Genomic DNA, 21,480 nt, shown 5'->3' with positions numbered 1-21,480 from the left:
TCAGAAATACCCACAGATATCATTACTTCTCACACAGAGAATTTTATCAAATCTTCTCTCATTTAGGTATATACATCCTGTTCCTTCTTTGTCGACAAGGATTTTAGATTTTCTAAGTTTCCCAGTTCTAAGAGAATTGGTTCACCTTTCCATTTATCAAGAAACATAGAAACTTCAGAGCTGTGTGAGATTAGTGATCTCACCCTGATCTCTGGGATTTATGACTAACTCAAAGAAGTGTAAAAGGAGAAAAGATAGGAAATGTAATGTTTATTTAAAGATTACTGTCAGGAAACATATCTGCTACAGATGAGAGGGAATGTAAATTCATTTCAATATAGTTAAAAATTTCAATATAATTAACATCAATAACTTCTGAGTCCTCTTTTTGACAGAACCTGTGTCAGGACCTATTTAAAAGAGAGAAGTGTAGAAAGATTGTGATCCACTAATAGCCTGTAGTTCAAATACACTAATGCAATTCTATTGAGCTATAGGCCTGACATGCATACAGGATAAACATATTTCAGTTACTTAAAGTCATCAGAAATGCTTCAGTGACCATAAGCCTGCATATATCTTTTTGGACAAATGTTTCAGTACATTTTGGGTAGATACAAAGCAGTAGAATCACTGGATCATGTGGGAGCTCCATTCTTAGTTTTTAAAAGAATATCTATATTGTTTTCCATAGGGACTGAACCAGAAATGACTATATTGTAACTATAATTATGTAAATGGAATTGTGAGAATTAAGGGCCAAGGGAACAATCAGCAGAATTAAACATGAATAAACAATTTTCCAAATCCCTTTTAGTTTGACAAAGAACAGCCCAATGGAATATAAACTGTGGATTTCATCCTGTCACTAAGATAGTTTTCTGTCATATCCAAAAAAATCTGAAGCCTTATGAATTTGTTTTAGTTCTATCCAATTTTAAATCAACTAGCCTAGAGCTGTTACTAATCCAATTGAGTGTGTGACCTGGCTAAAGTGGAGCCATAATAGAGCTGTAGCTGTTTTGACAGTGTCTTTTCTCTGATAGGTTACAGTTATATAGTTCCATCTATGACTTAGAGACCAAGTTTTCCATGGCTTAGTAATAATTCGTTTAATCCTATGATTCTATGAGATCCATTCTTACCCATCAGCTCTGTTATTTTTTAATCACTTAGAAATATTATATTCCACTTCACCTAAGTCCAGGCTAAGAATATTTCTTGAAATACAGAGAAAACCCAATTCAAATAAAACCACAGAATGACCCAAAGAAAAGAATTTTTTGTAGGTTGTTATTTTTTAAATGTACTATACCCCAATTCTTCCTATAACTGAGACATATCACTATTCTGCTTTACGAAGGCTGATAAGCAAAATATAAATTTCCCTCATACCCTAGTCATTACTATAAATAGTAATATTTATAATATAGTTTATAATATAAGTATATATAATATGATATCATTTAAATTATAATATAATGCAAATATAAATATTTATAATAAAAATAGGAATAGTCCTATTTATAAATAAGAATATTTCATTGTAGAACTGTAGCACTGTCTTCCCTTTGTTCATCAATTTGCTCGAGTGGGCACCAGTAATGTCTCCATTTTGGCATATTGAATATGCCATGAGGAACTTGCCAGGCTCTGTCATGCAGACGGGATACTCTCAGTAGCTTGCTGGGTTCTCTCAGAGGGATGGAGGAAACAAACCCAGGTTGGCCGCATGCAAGGCAAATGCCCTACTTATTGTGCTATAGCTGATTGTATACAATGAAATATCTTGCTGCATTTCTCCTTCCAGCTTATGTTACAGTCACACTTGCACTCTCTTGGACACACAGTTATTCCTTTTGTTTCCTCTCTAACTAGTCAAGATGTTTTTCTCCTTTTTATTTTCTCCTGGTATGATTGCCAAACTTTATCTGAAAATTTTCTACTTACCAAACAATGCTTAGTTTAAGTTATAGAATGAATAAATGCTCAATATTGAAAAGGAAAGCCTGGGCATGTCTAAGATCTATCAGTCTTAGTTTCTCTCAAAACACCTTAATGGATTAAGAGAATTTTCTTTGTGCCTAATGAAGACAACATAACATCCAGATTTGACCAGAGATATAATTCATTTTGCATGACATCTGTTAGAATACCTGTTAGAATAATATATACAGGTATTTTGTTAAGTATTAAGTTATAGAAGCAGAAAGATAGTACAGCAGGTAGGGCAGTTGCCTTGCAAGGAGCTGACCAGGATTTGATCTCCAGCATCCCATAATGTCCCCCAAGCATTGCCAGGAGTGATCCCTAAGTGTAGAGCCAGAGGTAACCCCTGAACTTCTCTGAGTATGTCCAAACATCAAAAAAGGTAAACTGTGGCTCAAAAGTAAAGAAATAAATTAAATAATAATAATAACAATAATAAATTACAGAGACATAAGTACTAAAGAAAGCAGTTTTAGTCTTTAAATCTTCTATACCTCTCTGGTTGAACATAAATTATTACAGAATATTTAAAACCACTGTTATTTGTTACAACTAGAATGGCAATATGAGGTTCTCTACAGACAAACTCCTTAGTAAAGTTATCATGATTGATAAATTTATGTTAAAATAATAGGGGTGAGAGAGGAAACTTAACAAGTCGGAGTACAGGTTTTACATGCAGGAGGCTTGAGTTCAATCCTTAGCACCACGAGCAGGCTTTGAGCACTAATGGGGCTAACAAAAACAAAACAAAACAAAAAACAAAAAACAACCAAATTAATATGTTTTTCCAAAACTATCCCAAGGATAATAAATAATAAGCAATAGCACAGCGGTAGGGCGTTTGCCTTGCATGCAGCCAACATGGCCGACCCAAGTTCAATTCCTCCGCCCCTCTCGAAGAGACCGGCAAGCTACAGAGAGTACCTCGCCCACACGGCAGAGCCTGGCAAGCTCCCCGTGATGTATTCGATATGCCAAACACAGTAACAACAAAGTCTCCAATGGAGACGTTACTGGGCCCGCTCGAGCAAATCGATGATCAATGGGAGGGCCTATCCCAAGGATAAATAGCAAATTAAGAAATATGTATACAAGAAAATGTTTCACAGTAAGAACACTACAATTTTACTGAACTTGAACTCTTTGCTCTTTCCTTGTCCCCAATGACTTTCCTCTACTTGTGTCCCAGTCAGCATGATGGAAGAAGCATTAATTTTTCCAAGATAATTCTCTTTCTCAAGCTCACAATAGAAAAAGTAGATTATTTCCTGGGATAAGTATATCACCAGTATTTCTCATAATCCTAAACTCTATGTTATTGAGATAACAGTCTCAGAAAAAAAAACTTTTGACAAATTCACATTTCCAGCATTGAGTTGGGGATAGGGCTAGGGTTGGGGGTAGGGGATAGTCGACAACTAAAAGTTAAAGAAATCTTCTTTAATATGATAAAGGACATTTTTTGACATTTGATATTAATGTGAAAAATAAATAGGAAGAATCTGTATTTTCTCCCCGATGTTAAGAATAGGACTATAATGGAGACCTAAAAAGTGTATTCAACTCGTGTTTTCTGATTAAACATGATACTACAAAACTTTATAAACCAAGACAGTATGGAATTGGACTGAGGATGAACATAAACATTATAGGAATGGAATAGAGTTTAGATAAAACTCAGCTTTGATCCCTATTCAAAGTAGATCGAAGCCTAAATGTAAGAGCTAACATTGTAAAACTCAGAGAAGAAAACGGATGTGGATATTCTTTGTCTTGTATTAGAAATGTTTTGAATATGATACCAAAAGAATAATAAGGAAAAAACTATAGATACATTGAACTTTGTTAAAGGTAACTTACTGAAAAAATAGACTTATTGTTTCATTGAATGACATCATCAGGGTTAAAAGACAATAATCATAATGGGAAAATATTGGATATCATGTGTGTTATAAGGAATTATATGTATAATATAAAATAAATGTTATAATGCATTAATAAAAATAATCCATTAAAAATATTCTAAATATCATTAGACATTAGAAAAACTGCATTAAGCACAATCAAATACCATATCCTATGTGCTTCAATGGCAATAAATAAGATAAACAATAACAAGTGTTAGGTAAGATATGTTGAAATTAGAACTCTAATATTTTCTAATAAGAATAGAAAATGATAGGATTTTTAAAAATTTATATTATATTGTACCACTTCTTGGCTTTTGTTTAAGTTTTACTATATATTTTGATAGTTTCTCAAAAATCTAAATATAGAAATTACCATATGACCCAAGTCTTTTTGGTAGATATCTATCAAAAAGGAATGAAACTATTGTCTACACAAAACCTTTATGTAAACATTCGTAGCACTAGTTTCATAAAAAATCAAAGTTGGAAACAATCCCAGTGTCTATCAACAAATAAACAGAAGATAAAATGTGTTCATGAGAAAGGGACTCTCATGTTGGTGGGAATGTCGACTGGTCGAGCCTTTCTGGAAAACATAGACATTCCTTAAAAGACAAGAAATTGAGCTCCCATATGACCCTGCAATACCACTTCTTGGAACATACCCTGAGGGAGCAAAAAGAACACAGTAGAAATGACATCTGCACCTGTGTGCTCATTGCAGCACTGTTTCTGTTTACAATAGCCAGAATCTGAAAACAACTCGAGTGCCCAAGAACAGACGAATGGTTAAAGAAGCTTTGATCCATCTACACAGTGGAGTACTATGCAGCTGTTAGGAAAGATAAAGTCATGAAATTTGCTTATAAGTGGATGGTCATGGAGAGTATGATGCTAAGAAAAATGAGTCAGAAAGAGAGGGACAAGCATAGAATGTCTGCACTCATTTATGGAATATAAAATAACATAGTATGAGACTGACACCCAATGGACATAGAGACCAGGGCCAGAAATATTGCTACATGGTCAGAAGCCTGCCTCATGAGCTGAAGGAGAAGGCAGCTGGAATACAGAAGGGATCACTAAGTCAATGATGGTTGGAGGGATGCTTCGGGATGGGATATGTGTGCTGAAAGTAGATAAAGGACCAAACGTGATAGTCTCTCAGTATCTGTATTGCAAATCATAATGCCCCAAAGTATAGAGAGAGTATGAGGGAAATTGTCTGCCATAGAGGAAGGGGGAGGGTTGGAATAGGAGTGGGGGATACTGGGGACATTGGTTGTTGAAAATGTGTACTGGTGGAGGAATGGGTGTTCGATCATTGTATGATTGAAACTCAAACATGAAAGCTTTGTAACTGTATCTCATGATGATTCAACAACAAAATAAATAAATAAATAAATAAATAAGTAAAATGTGTTCATATCATAGAATAAACTACGATTCAGCAGTATAAAGGAAAGGCTACTAAAGAATGCAGCAAAATGGATGGACTATGAAAATATTATGCATGATTTAAAAGCTCGCAGCAAATATCTATAATTATACTTCTATAAAATATCCATAACAAACCCATTTATTAGACTGAAAGTGGGCTGGAGTGATAGCACAATGGGTAGAGTGTTTGCCTTGCATGTGGCCGACCCGGGTTCGATTCCTCCATCCGTCTCAGAGAGCCCGGCAAGTTACCAAGAGTATCCCGCCCACACGGCAGAGCCTGGCAAGCTCCCTCTGGTGTATTCAATATGCCAAAAACAGTGACAACAAGTCTCACAACGGAGATGTTACTGGCGCCCGCTCAAGCAAATCGATGAACAATGGGAGGACAGTGAGAAAGTGCATTAGACTGAAAGTAGATTAGTGTTTGTTTAGGGATAGAAGTAGAGAATTGGAGAAATGGTGAGTTACTGCTAAAAAACTTTGGGCTTCATTTGAAAGTGGTGAAAATATGCTAAAGTTGATTGATGTGATGTTTTCACAATATGTGAATATTTACTAAAACCCACTGAATTGGGCACAATAAATAGATAAGTTGTTGAGTAAGTGTATTATGTCATAAGCCACTATGATTTTTTTATAATACTCTCAAGAAAGCTAAAATAGCCTAGCCTAAGTTTTACATAAATTTTCTTTTTTTTTTTAAATTTATTTATTTATTTATTGAATCACTGTGGGAAAGGTTACAAAGCTTTCAGGTTTAGGTCTCAGTCATGCAAATATCAAACACATTTCCCTTTACCAATACTTATTTTTTACCATGAGGAACCCCAATAAAACCCCACCCCCCACCCCTCCCAGCCCCTGTGAGGCAGATGAATTCTAGTTAACACTCTATCTGCTTTGATTAGATTCATTGTTTCAATAAAAGATTCACCACTATTATTTAGAGTTTACCCCCCCCCCCCCAATCAGACATGCTGAAAAAGCATTGTGAAGTGATTTGCTTTCTACAGCTAGGTTCAAGAATTAAATGTTGGTTTTGGATTTCTGCTATTTTACCTATTGACCCTGGAAGTATTTCTACTGAAAGTCAGATAGTTAAGAAATTGGTTTCTGTGCTCTGGAGTCGTGGCCGTGCTGGAGAGCTGCTCGTGGGGGGCAACTGTTGGCCTCGGTAGGGCGTGAAGGGCGGACCGAAACGCCCCCCTTCCCATGAGGTTTACATAAATTTTCATGGTATGTCAAATTCTCTCTAAAGTCACTTCATTTAATGCTGTTTAGCCTAAGATGGAATCAGTTAGTGAAAACTACACAGAGAGCCTTCCTGGAGTCCCCTTTCTCTCAAAAACTCCCTAAAACAGACCCTTGATAAAATTTCAATGCCATTTTCTCTACATTTTATATACACCCACTGTATGATCCTCATAAGTTCCACACATAACCTCTTCTCTTCTTAAATATGATAAATTTTCTGGACAACTACTGAAATGAAGTATAGACTGTCATATCATTCTAGGTCTGCCAGGCATAAAATCACTCCTCCCATTTTCTTTCTAATATGTTTGTTCTCCAGCCCTTTTCAATTTTAATTTCTTTGTTGATAAAGTCCATTCTTCTTATTTCACTGTCCCTGTTCTTTTGGGAATGACAATAAACTCAAATAATTTGCATCATTTTATTAATGTATCGCAATACATTTGAAACACCAAATTTCAGACAATAAAATTCTAAGACTGACAATTTTGGAGTGCTTAAATGATACCAATGACTTTGGAAGTGCTAACTACTTTGAAACTAAAAAGAATAAGGAAATAGTCTTAGCTTTAAAGTACTTTACAGTCTTAGGTAAATTAATGCAAAATTCCTGAAAATTCTTTGACTCTAAATTGAACTTCCATTATTATCCAAAGTAGTGGAAACTCAGAGATCAAAGAATCACTGCATATGGCTTTAAGAGATTTTCAGACTGCTTCTGAGAAATTTACTAACCTCAGAGTCTATAGTTTACTTGGAAGCACTCTAAACAAAATTGGATGGAACATGTGCTTATAATTTTATGGTATATTAGTCTAAGGTTTTTTTATAAGTCACCTATTTCCTATTTGTACCATAATTCTGAGCTTTGTTCATAATGTCATCTATACCTTGAATATCATTGTATTTCTATTAATTTAAATAGTAAATGCCTAAATAAAATGCAACCTGAAATTTTATCTCTTCCAGATTCAACTTAGTCTTTCTCTCAACCTCCTTCATGTACTGCATATCTCTTTGGTAGGCCTTAATTTATTAGGTTCTTTCTTGTATTATTATGGTAATATTTTCCTCTGTGGTCTCTCTCCACCAGGCCATTTCTTTATGTTTTATTTATTTCTTTTACTGCTAGGAGGCTCCTCCTGGTGTCTTATATGTTGTATCGCTCAAAAAATATTTTTAAATAAATAAACTGATACTTTTTTTCCTTTGGAGCAGATTTGTTGACAGGTATATCAAACCTACCAGTCAACTGAATGATAACTACTTTCAACAAAAACAATTAACTAAAAATGGCATCTTTTGGCTTCCTGGAATAGCTTGAATAATATCAGTGTCCAACTATCAAAATGACAAAAACAAGGGAGCATAATGAAAAATTAAGCTTATGGAGTATCAACTGTATACTAGGCATATGTTATTTTACATTTTACCCAGAATTACTCTTGTCAAATTTAAATATACATAAAAAGAAAATTATATATCACATACTTGCATAAGGCAACAAATGACAACCAGATTTATATGATTCAAAGTCACTGTCTTTCTGTTCCTTTTTGCCTCTCCATCCTCATTCTCCATCTCCTACACCTGCTTTTTCAATTCAAGGCTTGCCTTAAAAAGAACTGAGTACTTCCAGGAGTTTTGCTCCATGGCGTGAAGGCCAGCCACACATGCTAGGGGAAAAGGGAGCTCAGATAGAGAAGGGAGCACCAAATAAAGGGTGTTGGGAGGAATCTCCCAGGATGGGAGAAGCATGCTGAAAGTAGACTATAGACCAAATATGATTGCCACTCAATGCCTCTTTTGCAGACCACAACACCCAAAAGGAGAGAGAGAACAAAAGGGAATGCCCTGCCACAGAGGCAGGGTGGGATGGGGGGGATGGGGGTGGGAGGGATACTGGGATCAGTGGTGGTGGAAAATGGGCACTGGTGGAGGGATGGGTACTTGATCATTGTATAACTGAAACCCAAGCACAAAAATTTGTAAGTCTACAACTGTATCTCATGGTATTTCACTAATAAAAATTAAAAAATTAAAAAAAAATAAAAAATTTAAAAAAAAGATGAAGGCCAGCCACACATGCTAGGGGAAAAGGGAGCTCAGATAGAGAAGGGAGCACCAAATAAAGGGTGTTGGGAGGAATCTCCCAGGATGGGAGAAGCATGCTGAAAGTAGACTATAGACCAAATATGATTGCCACTCAATGCCTCTTTTGCAGACCACAACACCCAAAAGGAGAGAGAGAATAAAAGGGAATGCCCTGCCACAGAGGCAGGGTGGGATAGGAGGGATGGGGGATGGGAGGGATACTGGAACCCGTGTGGTGGAAAATGAGCACTGGTGAAAGGATGGGTACTTGATCACTGTATAACTGAAACCCAAGCACAAAAATTTGTAAGTCTACAACTGTATCTCATGGTATTTCACTAATAAAAATTAAAAAATTTTAAAAAAATAAAAAATTTTAAAAAAAGATGTGAGCTTTTTTTTTTTTTTTTTATTAGTGAAAAACCATGAGGTACAGTTATAGGCTTACAAATTTTGTGCTTGGGTTTCAGTTATACAATGATCAAGTCCCCATCCCTCCACCAGTGCCCGTCATCCATCCCCATGGGTCCCAGCTTCCCCCCCCCCATCCCCCCCCCCCCCCCGTCCCATCCTGCCTCTGTGGCAGGGTATTCCCCCCTGTTGATGTGAGCTTTTTATGTCTATCCCTCTCTTTCTGACTCATTTCCATAGCATGATACTTTTCATGTAGTACCACTTGTATGTAAATTTCACGACTTCACCTTTTCTAACAGCTACATAGTACTCCATTGTGTAGATGTAACAAAGTTTCTTTAACCAGTCATCTGTTCTTGGGCACTCTGGAAAAATCCAGATTCTGGCAATTGCAAAGAGTGCTGCAATAAACAAACAAGTGCAGATGTCACTTCGACTATACATTTTTGCCTTTCTGGGATATATTCTCAGGAGTGGTATTGCTGAGTCAAATGGGAGCTCAATTTCTAATTTTTTGAGAATCTTCCATACTGTTCTCTAAAAGGGCTGAACCAGTCAGCATTCCCACCAACAGTGAAGAAGTGTACCTTTCTCATCCGGGGGACACAAAGTAACAAAATAGGTGATTAGTACCCAAGAATAGCTGAGATCAGTAGCAGGAGGATTACTCCATGGCTTAGAGGCCAGTCAGGCATTTTAGGGGAAAGGGCAGCTCAAAAGGAAATGCCCTGCCACAGAGGCAGGGTGGGATGGGGGAGATGGGGGTGGGAGGGATACTGGAACCTGTGGTGGTGGAAAATGAGCACTGGTGAAAGGATGGGTACTTGATCATTGTATAACTGAAACCCAAGCACAAAAATTTGTAAGTCTACAACTGTACCTCATGGTGTTTCACTAATAAACATATAAAAAAAATTTTAAAAGATGTGAGTACTTGAACCAAAATGAAATAGAAAAAATTATAAGATCATTTACTAACCAAAATTTAAAAAAATTGTGAATATTGTCTATGATTTTCCACTTCAAGTCTCTTTTATTTTAATTAACGTGAAACCATTATCTTTAAGTCTACTGCTTTTGATATAGTACACTTCTAAATAAGAAATATATGAATGTGAAAAGCAAATATTTTTTCAAGGATAGTTGTTGATTTACCTAATGTTAATCCTTGAATATGCTTCCATTTGTTACCCCAATTAAAATAAAAAGTAAAAAACTGTCAAAGTTTTTTCCAAAGTAAAAAACTGTCAAACAAAAATAATAAAAACAGATTATAACATAATTTACCAGGACTAAAAAATCACTAGAAATATATCTGCGTTATGCCTGAAAAATATAATGTATATAATACCACAAAACACTCAGAGGTGGCAGTACATGTCGTTAACTGTAGTGGCATTTTTTCTAACAACTCTTTTTCTGTAATTCAGCTATTGACTCCAAGTTCTGGTGTTCTCCACGAAAAGGCCAATATTTAAGAGACAAGATTTGAGAAAGATCGATTTACTCAAGGTGCTGGAAACCTGAGAATATGGTTGTCTCATATCTTCCAAAAAGTCAAGTTGTATGCGTGGTTTCCAAAAGCAATTTTTATTTAAAAAATAGAAATGGAAAAAGAAAGCTTATTTGGTGGGAAGGGTGGTTTATGACCTGTGGGTTTCAGGGTGATCAAGATATTCATTCGTGGCCTGATCCCCTCAGGTACACTTTTGGGGCAACTAAAAATTCAATTTTTGATTAAGGTTCCCACCACCTTATCATTTAGTAAAATATAAGAAGACATTCTCAGCATTTTCAATCATTTTTAGTCAGAGAGTTTTTCGAGTTTGCGGTACTGAATTCAATTCTTTATTTCTTTGGGTTGAGTTCAAGAACTCAATATTACTTGGACCCTGCAGTGTTAGCTGTGCTTATGGACCTCTAAGGGACCACCCAGCAGTTTTCAGGGGATCATGTAGTTCTGGGGATAGAACCAAGGTCAACTGCACACAAGACATGTGTTTAATTCCTATACTATCTCTTTTGCCCCCACTGTACATCTGTTGCTCAGAGAAACAGAGAGAGAGAAGAGAAAAGTAGGAAGAAGGACAGTTAAAAATCGAAGTGAGAAGTATTTGAGTTTGGGATGAAATAAATTTGGTATTTTTGTTTCAAACTTCTTCCAAAAATCCCTTAGAATTCAATGTGTTTTCAACGAAACAGAGTCTAAACAGACAGCTGCTGTTATATATTGCTCATTCTATGACTCAAGCTTTATGTGGCTTCCAGAGCTACAGCTGTTCTCTGACTTCTTCAAAAGTTCTAAAATAAAGAAAATGCAAGGTCTATATATCCATCACATTAAATAAACATGTGAAGCAAGAAACTTATTAAAATCAAAATATGGAGAATAGAGAGATTACCCTCAACATTTTGGAAGTATGAATAGGAAAAATTCAATAAAAATGTGTAATACTGGATTTATTATATATTTCTAAGTGCAAATTTCCCTTCTTCACCATTTTTGTCCAGCCTTTGCCTGATGGCATCTTCCAATGGCAGCTTTCAATGAAGATTTAAACAATTATTAATGGATATTCCACAATCCAGAATTATTGATATTATTTCTGGACTACAAGTACACAAACACAATGAATCCTATATATTATTTACATCTTTCAAATAAGATATTTTATCATAAACTATTAGGAATGTATGAATAAGAGATATATAATCTTTAAGTACGTTCTTAGTATTATGGGTTGCTATCAGAAAATCTGGAAACAATCACTATTGGTTGGGGTGTGGTAAGAATGGAACCCTCATGCACTATTGGTAGGATTGATGTCTGGTTCAATCTCTATGGAAAACAATCAGGATAGCCCTCAAAAATATCATAGAACTATCATATAACTGAGTAACATGACTTCTTGGCATCTATCTCCAAAACCATTGATTTGAAAAGATATCTGCATAACTATATTCATCACAGCACTTAGTACAATAGCCTATATGTGGAAACAACCCAGATGCTCAAATTAAAATGAATGGAGAAGTTGAGATATGTATGCAATAGAAAACTATAGAGCTCTAAGAAAGGACAAAATCACGTTATTGGGCACAGCAAGGATGTGGTTAGGAACATCATGCTGAATGAAGTCAGTCAGAAGAAACTGAGAGATACAGAATGATCTCTCTCATAAGTGGAACTTAGAGGTACATGGCAAGGTAACAATAAATGGCCAAAGGCAACACAACAGAAGAACTAATCAACAAAATTGAGCTATAGGGGTTGAAAGTGAGGGGCATTGAAAGTTTGGGGGGGAAGAATGGTGTTGGATTTATGTACACATAAAACATCATTAACAGTACTGTTAGTAACAATACTTTAATCAAAAAAGTAAAAAAAAAAGCTTCTTGCCCCGCCAGGACCACGAGTTTCTCCCCACAAGCAGCTCTCTGGCATGGCCATGGCCCCAGAGGCACATGGACTAAGCATTAAGCTATGGCGCTGTGACCCCCAGGAGAGAAAGGGTGTCTGTCTCTTCTTCCCTCCCCTTCCCCTCCCCAATGGCACGATGGTTGTCAACTCAGAGATTATTGGACAGCAGGTATGAGTCGGCAGTGACAGGGAAACTGCTGCCTCATGGGATGGGGGGCAGAACCAGTCCTTCTTACCCCGCGGAAACCAGAAGTTGCCCCACACGAGAGGCTCCCTGGCACGGCCATGGCCCCAGAGGCACATAAACCAATCTCAGAACTATGCGGCTTTTGGCAGAAATCCCTGCAGACTTAATTAGTAAAATATCAGAAATCCAAAACTTGTGACCACAATAGCAGCCATGCAACATCATACAGTCTTCATTACCAGCAATAAAAAACAAATTATCTTACAATGCCTTTTCCGCAGGTTTGATTGTTGGGGGGAAATTCCAAATAATAATGGTACATCTTTTGTTGAAATAATGAATGTAATCAAAGTAGAGAGAGAGAGAGAGTTAAGTGGAAATCATCTGCCTCACAGGCAAGAGGAGTGGTGGGATAGGGGGGTATATTGGGGTTCTTGGTGGTGGAAAATATGCATTGGTGAAGGGATGGGTGTTTGATCATTTTGTGACCAATACTTAAACCTGAAAGCTTTGTAACTGTTCTCACGATGATTCAATAAATAATTAAAAAAAAAGAAAACAAGAAAAAGAAGTGTTTTTCAAGGAACTATTTCTAAGTTGAGAGAAATATAATGGTGACTTGCTTCAGATATAATGTAATATAATTAATGCGAAAAATATTTATGTAAGTTGTTATTAATGCCCATTGCACTATAGAGCAACCAGGCTTTGAAAAAAATTTGTTGTGAGTCTTAAAGTATAAGAGAAGACAGTCTTTGAGACTTAATTAAAATCATAAATATCAGTTGAAAACCTAAATAGACTGAGCATCTCCAAGAATTGACACAAGACTTACTAAAATTCTTTTCTTGTTCTATTCTTTGGGTCACACCCAGCAGTGCTCAGGTCTTATTCCTTGTTCTTTGTTGGAAAGGAGGAGTTGATGGGGGTTATCATTTGGCGCTGGGGATAAAAACCCAGATTGGGTCATGTAGTTCCTGAAATTCTTTTCTGTCAGTATAGACAATAAACCTAAGAAAAACTAGCCAAATATCAATATTGAGTTTCCTTTTCTTACAAAGAACAAATTACTTGTTGTAGCCAGAGTTACAGTTTTCCATGGAATTGTGTGGTAGGGATTAGTTCCCACATTCCTGTGATGTAAAGATTACGTGGAACTCAGGGTCAATCTGAAAACTGCCTATATAGGAGACAATGAGATTTACGCATCTATTCCTCATAATTTCCTGTGGCAGGCTTCATCAACCTGACCCTCCAGGAAAATAGTAGACTTACTTTTCAATGCTACTATCTGTCTACTCCCAAGTTCACACAAGTCACCTACAACATTTTAGATCCCAAGATCAATGTGTTCATGAGCTTGCTCTTCCTGAAACTAGCTTCTGCAATTTGCTTGTCTTGGCCAGGTAGCCCGTGTAGCTGGTGTTTCTTTCCAACAACCATATCACGTACTTTCTTGGAACTAGATTATCCAGACTCAGCCAAAGTTACAAATGATGCATCCCCAGTCAACTCCTTGACTGTAAATTCATGGACCTCTGAGCCAACACCAATCAGACCAGTGGCTCTCAGAAGTCTGACCCTCATAAACAAATATGATGCAATGTTTGTTGTTTTAAATCATTAAAATTTGATATCCTTTGCTACATACAAAGTCACTAGTAATTAATATAAAGGTAGTCATGAAAAATCTCGATCTTCTATGCTAGAATGTAAAAATGGGCACTATATTCTACTGCTAATAAAACTAAAACATAAAAATATCAAAAAGATTATGATGTAGTTTTGTCTAAAGAGCAGTACTCAAGTTCTTCATATGAAGAGAGATAGATGACTGTGATTTGCTAAAAATTTATTTTTATAACCTTTGTAATACTTTAATTTAAAAAAACTGAATGTGTGTTACAATATTAAATAGTTAATGTATTACAGAAAATGGAGCTGTTTATTGAAATGATGGTGTGTTCTTTCAAATGATTTTGCTTACTGATACATATTGTTTGCTCTCATTCCAGCAATAAATACAAATGTGTGTATATTAAAAGATAAATTAGAAATGAATAGATTTTTTTCTGGTCATCTACTGGGCAAAGAGAAGGTTTTCAAAAGATAGCAAACAATATTGAGTATTTTGCCATTAATAGTATTAGGCAGTTTACAATATACACAACAATATTTAACTCCTTGGGCTGGAGCGATAGCACAGCGGGTAGGGCGTTTGCCTTGCACGCAGCCAACATGGCCGACCTGAGTTCGATTCCTCCGCCCCTCTCGGAGAGCCCGGCAACCTACCGAGAGTACCTCGCCAGCCCAGCAGGGCCTGGCAAGCTCCCCGTGACGTATTCGATATGCCAGACACAGTAACAGCAAAGTCTCCAATGGAGACGTTACTGGGCCTGCTCGAGCAAATCGATGATCAACGGGAGGGCTTTACTTTACTTTACTTTATTTAACTCCTTATTAAGTAAAATTAGGAGAGGGGAAATATTAGTTGAATCTTGTAAGAATTGAATAGAATAATTTCCTAATAATATGTTTAAAACATTGTAGCTTTGTTATCAAGGGTTGTTTCTTCTATTTCATGAATTTCTTTTTCAAAATACCTAATTTTCTTTTAAACCTATTGTCTCTGTATTATCATGATAGTGCATTAATTTTTGTCTGTCATGTTTTGCTTGCTATCTTTTAACCAGTTAGATCACCTTTCCTCTCCAACAGCACAGATAATTAGCTGAATTTCATGTTTGGTTGAAGCAGCACTAGGGATCTAACTGAATAAATTATTATCTTTTGCTCTGAATCTTTGCCAAAGCAATGCCCTGCTCCCTGCCTCTTACTGAACAGTGCAGTTAGAAACTGATTTGGATAATGTTAAAAGCATTCTATCCTTTGTTGGTGACATCAGTAGGATTACTTTAATACAAACAATACAATATGACTTCCTAAAACCTAACTACAATATTATATCCCGAACAATTTCATAGACTGAGGTTACATATACACAGAGCACGCCAGTGTGTATATGCAGTTTAATTTATAAAATCTTTATAATGTTTTTCTCCAAACTATCCCATCCCATACTACTAATATCACTGACATATCATGATTTTAAAAGATCTATTTACTAGTCTCTGGTTATGACTCAAGCTATAAAGCACATCTTTGCATACGTGAGGCTTTGGGTTTGATCTACAGCACCACATGGGCCCCAGCATGCTGAAGAGTATGGTCCCAATAATAGTAAAATATAGTTTTTAAAAGAAAATATTCATAAAGGTCATTGTCCAAAGGTTTATTAATGAAATGCACATATTCATGAGAAGCTTGGTAATTTAAAGCAGGCATTCCTAAGCATCAATGTTGTATGATCATTGCCAAAGAAAGAAGGTACAAAGGTTAAAGCATTGATTGGTACAGTAGAAAAAAACATGTTGAACTAGTTGTAATTGGAAATTTATGGGGAGTTGAGCTTTCCAAACTATAAATAAGCACCAATTTGTATTCTAAACATGTACATTTTCATCACAAGCTATATCTCTACTTAATCACTCCACACTTTTCATCCTCTCTGCCCTGTGCCACCAGCATGCACGTGCACGCACATGCACACACACGCACACACACACACACACATACACACACACAATCCCTAGTTGATACTCAGGGCTAGAAATGTGGCTCAATGGTAGAGCATTTGCCTTGAATATGTGAGATCCTGGCTTCAATCTTGGAATTTCCAGGAAGAAAAGGAAATGTGGGATGCAATATCACCTAGAAATTAAATAATTCCTGAAAATGAATGAGAATAAACTTACAAGTTACCAGAGAATTTTGTGACACAACAAAGTGTAGTAAGCAGGAAATGCAAAGCAATGTAGTAATTTGTTGCTACATGGATGAATCTGTAGAGTATAATATTGAGTGAAATTAGTCAGGAGAGAGACAGAACACAATCACTTTTCTCATATGTGAAAAATAAGAAACATTAGGAATATCAAATAGCCAAAATCAACAGAAACTGAGGACTGATCTACATAACTGAATTTACTGGAGGAGAACTGCCCTTGTCTGGGGGCAGGGCACTCTGGTGGAGGGTGTGGTGGTAGAACACTGTCTGCATGGTGCCTTATTATCAGTACTATGGTACATCAGGGTTACCCAAATAAAAAAAAAAGAGACAAAACGTATATTTTAAAATAAATTCTGTGGTTCCAGTATACAATAGTCTCTTGTTAGGAAAAGAAACAAGTTACTTTAGTAATCTCTGCTTTCAGGATTTAACAGCTAGACTTTTTTTTTAAATGGATCCCTCTTTATCAAAGTCTTATGGCTTGAAATCACATCATGTCTGAGTGTTGAACTATAAGTTGTTTTTTCTGAAAGGACAGTCAGTCATCAATGGGCCAATGGATAGTGGAATAAACAGGACCCCAGTTCTATACTTTTAGAAAGCTATTCTTGTTCTTTTTAGGTACAAAACCAGGTTTTTCCAAGCCCTTTCATGAAATTGATTGGCCTTTTCTCTCACTCTACTTGTTCAAAGAGATTTTACAGTTTATCAAATTAGCTTTCATTTCTGAAAGCAGGACAGAACCTTTAACTCTTAGTTACTTTTTTCTCCACCTCCTCCACTACCCACCCTAATTACTACATTTACAGAAAGAGAATTTGCTCCATTAGCAGAATACGTCCTTCTTCATATATTCTTTTTTAAAAAAAATTTTTCTTTTGAATTACTGTGGGATATAACATTATAAAATTCTTCATGATTGAGTTTTTATAATACAATATTCCAACACTAACGCTTCCCAAATGTACATTTTCTGTCACTTAAGTCCCCAGTTTTCACCCTGACCCACCCCCACCTCACCACCAGTCTGTCTCTATGGAAGACACTTTTCTTCTCTCTTGTTTCTGATTCTCTGTTCTCTCTGTTTATCTCTCTTTCTGTCTCTGTCTCTGTCTCTCGTGCTCACTCCCTTTCCTTTTTGGCACTGTGGTTTGCAATATTGTTACCGAAAGTGTGTCATGCATGTCACTTCACCTCCTTTTGTCACCCAGTTCTTGTCTAGAGTGATCATTTTCAACTATCATTGTCATAGAAGTCTCTTCTCTTTCCTACCTAACTGCATTCCCCTCTCTATCCCTAACCCCCCATCATAATTCCCCTGATACACACACTTTATTGGTATCTTCCTAACATGGACCAATCCTGGTCCTCATTTCTATTACCTTTTTAATATCCTGCAAATGAGTATAATCACTCCATATCTGTCCCATTCTCTCTGACTCATTTCACTCAGCCTGATTCTCTCCATGTCCATCCATATATAAGCAAATTTCATGGCTTCATTTTTTTGCCTAGCAACTCTGTAGTATTGTTTTCACATACTTTTGCTGAGTCAGATTCCTTGGGATAGATTCCTCTTCTCTAATTATAATTTTACACAATTTAATGATGTTCTGTGTATGGTAAAGGGGATTTGGAGAATTCAAAAGAGCAGCTATGTGTAGACCATACACTAAGGGGCAAGTACATAGCCTCTATATTTGTGAGACCCTAGGCTATATGTATTCTTGTTTGAGCACAGATGTATTCGTACCTTGAATACACTCTTTACTGGTATAGGTGAATGGGCATTAGAAGCACCAAAGTGAATGGGCATTAGAAGCACCATTTTTTTCTTTACACATATACTTTCTATAATCACTTACTTCCCTTAACCCCTATCTTGCCTTTTTATTTTACATTTCTTAATACAATGTAATATTTTCATACATTGCATGTTCAATGTTAAGCCAGGAGTCAGTCATGAATGGGAGATAATAATCACATGGTCCTCATGGAGCTAAAAATGATCAATTTTAAGCCTTTAGCAGAAAATAATTCTCTTATAACCACTGAATCCTAACTACCCTTTGCTCCTTTTTCTCTATACAGCCTTCGTCTGAGTGTATGATTTTTGGATGTCTTTGCTATTGTTGCTCTGTTTTTGGCTTCTGGACCATACCCAGTAATGCTCAGGAGTTACTCCTGGTTCAGAAATTATCCTGGTGGAATTCAAGGAACCATATTGGATGCTGGGGATCAAAATAAGGCAAATGCCCTCCCTTCTGTACTATTACTTTGGCCCCAGAGGAGTATAAGTTCTTGTAGGGGAAAACAACGTCACCATTTCTTCATATTGCTAGCATCCAAATAAACCTTTTTTCTTTAGGGTTCCCAACTTTTTTCTCTTGCACTGGCTTTTAAAAGGTAAGCAAGCTAACCTTGAATCCTTTACACTACATATCACTGTTTTTAATGAAAAATCTACAGTGAGTGGAGTCAAGTTCACTGGGATAATTTTTCTTTTTTTTTTTATCAAGAAACACATATCTAAAATTTAATGGATTACTTTTTAATGTATTTGAACATGAAATATTCCTTCCCATATCTGAGCTTGCTGATATACTACTTCATCTAACATTACTCCTAAACTCTTCTTCCCCACTGTTCTCTCTTTCCATAGTTTATTCTTATTCAGAGTTCACTTTAAAATAATTTCCTAGGGAAAATATTTTCCTCTTCTTTCTCTGTACCTATTATGCTGTTAGATAAACAACCATTTGTTTCATGTTGACCTTCTCAGCAAGAAATTGAGCCGAGGTCAATGACCACATCTTTTTATATTTACTTTTGGGGTTTGCATATAATATTTATGCATATAACAAACTGTTTACAGAACAAAGCAGTAAATCTTTATGCACTAAAGAATTTTATATAAAATTTCAGGAAATATGCAAAATGTCTAGTAAATCTCTTTCAGTAAGACTATATGTAGGTGCTTATTTTCCAGTGGAAAAAAATATAGGCAACAAATATATTGACAGCACAAGCCCTAATTTCCCCACCACCATCAAAATAATAGGGTGTTTAGGAAAATATCAAAGAATAGAAAAATGTAAAGAAGAAAGAGAGCTTTTTAAAATCAAATCCTTTTGATCATTTGGTCATTATAGGCTGTTGAAGAACTGCTAAAATTTGCATCCTTATACCATCATAGATTTCAATTGCTTTCGCTAAGAGAAGATACTAATTAGTAGAATAATCTTTGTTGCCCAGTTTGAAAGATTACTGTGATTGCTTTCCTCCAGTGCCATGCCAGGCCTTAATGGTTTTAAAGATTAATTGACAGCATGTGAAAGCCAACTAGCCAATTAATGACTGCATGTCACCTAAGTGCCCAGAAGAATATATGTTCCCATTGCTTGGATATTTAGGTTTGACACATTAGTTAGACTGCTATTGCCCATAACCAGAATGTCTTTTGCATATATTTTCCCTTTTATATAGATTGCTATCCATGAATTAGTAACTCCCATAGATACTTTATGAATTTACATGTTTTAATGTTTAGTAAAGTACTACCTAAACAGAAGTTCCTAGCACATTAAGTTTTGTTTTATCATTCCCCTACATATAATATTTATTCATACTAAAGTTTTATACATTTTATAAATGTTTCTAAGTGTTATAAATGTTTAAATTATGACTTACAATAGAACTACTTACTCAAAGAGTTGTATGATGTGAAACAAAGTATTGTATCTCAAAACCAGAGTAACTGAATAAAACTATTTTGAATTATGAACATCTAGCTTGCTATAGATCACATAAATCTTACTGATCCTCTACATATTATTTTTTCATGATTACAATGAGTGAAAAATACAAATAGATAGCAACTTTAAAAATGAACTACACCATATAGTAATCATTTGGGGAATTATGCATTCCTGATTTATTTTAATTTTACAAACTTTGTCTTTCTTTATGATATCAGTTCCTTAATTATTTTATTATCTTTTATTTAATTTATGCTTTGAAAATGACTAAAATTCTTTGTAGAAATATTGTGAAAAGAGAGAAAAGGAAGAAGGAAAGAAGGAAGGAAGGGAGGAAGGAAGGAAGGAAGGAAGGAAGGAAGGAAGGAAGGAAGGAAGGAAGGAAATACCTTTTCTTATCATAAGATAAAAACAACTAAAGCAAAGAAACAAACTCATCTATTTCCTAAATTTCATTTCTTGGGTTTCCAATTTTCCCCCAGGAGAATAAATACTTTGAGCTTTTCAAAAGGTCCCAGGACATGAAACAATCATATGCAAATAACCAGTGAATAACCACTGTAGCTGCTAATTCTAATATGTCAAAATATTAGATTTACATCTCTCTATGGATATCAAAATTTCAAAAAGAGCAATGACATCACCTATTTCATTCTATTAAGGCTTTTAAAGTAAGCAATCCCACACTGCTTTCTAATCACTCAGCAGAGAAAGAAGTGTGCTTTCTAGAGAGACTATAGTCTCATTTTTCTGAATGAACAACTCAGCAAAATGAAATTCTGAACAGGCCAAGCACTGCCTATCATTGTTAACTTTTTTGACATATTTGATACTTATTAAAGTAATTCAAGAAACTATATTGTACTCCATATCCATAATGCTTTTAGTTAGTTAAACCCTCTCTTGCCTAAAATCTGTTTCGTTGCATACTGTTTGAATTTGCTCATATTCTTCGAAACAACTGCAACTCAACAGATTGGTAGAGGAAAATACTTTCTCACTAAAAAAATTGTTTCTATATTTTGTTTCCATATATTACCATCTCAGCTACTGCCCTGTACATACTCCATAAACAGGCCCAATGAACACAACAAGGTTAGAGACCATAACACCGGATTATTGATTAGCATAAAAGAAAGAACATCTGGGCCCTTGCT

This window comes from Sorex fumeus, unplaced genomic scaffold, assembly GCF_029834395.1.
Source record: "Sorex fumeus unplaced genomic scaffold, SorFum_2.1 ptg000047l, whole genome shotgun sequence".
NCBI lineage: Eukaryota > Metazoa > Chordata > Mammalia > Eulipotyphla > Soricidae > Sorex > Sorex fumeus.
The sequence above is the reverse complement of the archived record's forward strand: the minus strand, read 5'-3'. Positions refer to the sequence as shown.